The sequence below is a fragment of the Penaeus vannamei genome, unplaced genomic scaffold, assembly GCF_042767895.1.
Source record: "Penaeus vannamei isolate JL-2024 unplaced genomic scaffold, ASM4276789v1 unanchor37, whole genome shotgun sequence".
Lineage (NCBI taxonomy): Eukaryota > Metazoa > Arthropoda > Malacostraca > Decapoda > Penaeidae > Penaeus > Penaeus vannamei.
This window is the reverse complement of record NW_027213041.1, coordinates 47,501-50,000: the sequence shown is the minus strand read 5'-3', so window position 1 is coordinate 50,000 and position 2,500 is coordinate 47,501. Positions and strand designations below refer to the sequence as shown.

General features: G+C 43.4%; 1 protein-coding gene across 1 annotated transcript in view; it reads left to right on the top strand.

Moving 5' to 3' along the window:
- The window catches only part of LOC138860864 (ribosome-binding protein 1-like), an 8,830-nt gene that overhangs the window by 5,957 nt on the left and 373 nt on the right, over positions 1–2,500 (top strand). The window lies entirely within an intron of this gene.

The window sequence follows — 2,500 nt, the reverse complement described above, 5'->3', positions numbered from 1 at the left end:
CACACATACAAAGAAACTCCTGACCGACCACCAATAGACAAACAGATTGATAAACAAATGGATATATATATTAGACAGACTGATAGACTGATACAAATACAAAATGAATAAACAAAATAAATAATTAACGATAAGATTTACAAAGTCAAATAAACATCAAAAATAAAATGAATATGAAAATGAAAAATAAAACCATACAAAAAAGTAAATAAATAAATAAAATAAAAAGCTCAAAAATTCGCACCCTTAGTCACCCTTTTCCACTCCTTATGCCCGTTCTTCACCCTTTTTACTCATATTGCTCTTTTTTTTACCCCATTCTCACCCTTTATCACCTTTTTTTCACCACTTAACACCCTTTTCCACTCATCACTCTTTTACACCAATCACTCTCTCTCATCTATTTTTTACCCCTTACCACCCTTTATCACTCCTTATCACCCTTTTTCACTCATCACCATTTATTAACCCTTATCACCCTCTCTCACCCCTTATCCCCTTCTTTACCCCTTACCACCCTTGTTCACCCCTTATCACCCTTTTCCACTCATCACCCGTTTTTCACTCAATCACCCTCTCTCACCCCTTACCACCCTTTCTCACCCCCTTATCACCCTCTCTCACCCTTATCTCCTTTATTTACCCTTTACCACCCTTCTCACCCCTTATCACCCTCTCTCACCCCTTATCTCCTTTTATTTACCCCTTACCACCTCTTTATCACCCCCTTATCACCCTCTCTCACCCCTTATCTCCTTTTATTTACCCCTTACCACCCTTTATCGACCCCTTATCACCCTCTCTCACCCCTTAATCTCCTTTTATTTACCCCTTACCACCCTTTATCAACCCCTTATCACCCTCTCTCACCCCTTATCTCCTTTTATTTACCCCTTACCACCCTTTATCACCCCCTTATCACCCACTCTCACTCCTTATCTCCTTTTATTTACCCCTTACCACCCTTTATCGCCCCCTTATCACCCTCTCTCACCCCTTACCACCCTTTATCACCCCCTTATCACCCTCTCTCACCCCTTATCTCCTTTTATTTACCCCTTACCACCCTTTATCACCCTCTCTCACCCCCTTATCTCCTTTTATATACCCCTTACCACCCTTTATCACCCTTTATCGCCCCCTTATCACCTCCTACCGCCGCCCTCTTCTTCCGCCAGTCACGGAGAGCCGAAGACGTCCGACATGAGGAGGTGATTTTTTTACGATCCGAAAAGTGGGATCCGATAACGAGAAGATTAGACCGCGATTGATTTTTATTCCCCTTTTTTTCTCTCTCTCTCTTTTTGTCCTTTTTTTCCTATTTTGAACTTCAAGGTCAGAGCGGAGGAGGGGTAGGGAAGGGAGGAGGATGCGGTGAAGGAGGAGGAGGACGAAGAAGGAGGAGGAGGAGGAGGAGGAGGGGGAGGTGGAGAGGAGAGGCGAGGGGATAAATAGGAAGAGGAAGAAGAAGAAAAAGAGGAAGAAAAAGAAGAAGAAGAAGAAGAAGAGCAGGAGGGGGAGAGGGAAAGGAGAAGAAAGAGGAGAGAGAGAGAAGGGAGAAGAGAAAGAGGAAGAGGAGAAGGCTGAAGAAGAAGAAGACGGTGAAGAATTAAAAAAGAAGAAAGAAAGAACAAGAAGGAAGGAAGACTAGAACCGGATGAGCACAAAAAAAAGAACCAAGGAAAGAAAAATAAGAGGAAAAACGAAGAAGAAAGGCGAAAGAGAGGTGGCTGATCCTGACCTAATGTGACCTGTCTGACCTGCCTCCTTCACTCCCAGACCTCCCGGTGCCTGCGGTCTTGCGAGCGGCTCGGAAAGGAAGGGGATAAGATAAGCCGCTGCATTGTCTTCCGTTTTCTTCCTGCTCCTCCTTTCTCTCTCTCTCTTTCTCTTTCTCTTTCTCTTTCTCTTTCTCTTTCTCTCTCTCTCTCTCTCTCTCTCTCTCTCTCTTTCTCTTTCTCTTTCTCTTTCTCTTTCTCTTTCTCTTTCTCTTTCTCTTTCTCTTTCTCTTTCTCTTTCTCTCTCTCTCTCCCTCTCTAATGTTTTCTTCTCCTCTCGCTTTTGCAACCCACATCAACCCAAACCAACCTAAATCAATCCAAACCATTTCAAAGTTACCTAGACCAATCCAAAGCAAACCTAAAACAATTCAATCCAATCCAAAGCAACCTTAATCACTCCAAAGCAAGACAAAGCAACCCACGGCAACCTAAATCATTGCAAAGCAAGCCAAAACAACCCACAGCAAGCTAAACCACTCCAAAGCAAGACACATCAACCTACACCACCCCAAATCAAGCCAAAGCAACCCATAGCAACATAAGACACTCTAAAGCAAGCCAAAACAACCCACAGCAACCCAAACTATTCCAAAGCAAGCCAAAGCAACCTAAACCACTCAAAATCAAGCCAAAACAACCCACAGCAACCCAAACTATTCCAAAGCAAGCCAAAGCAACCTAAACCACTCAAAATCAAGCCAAAACAACCCACAGCAACC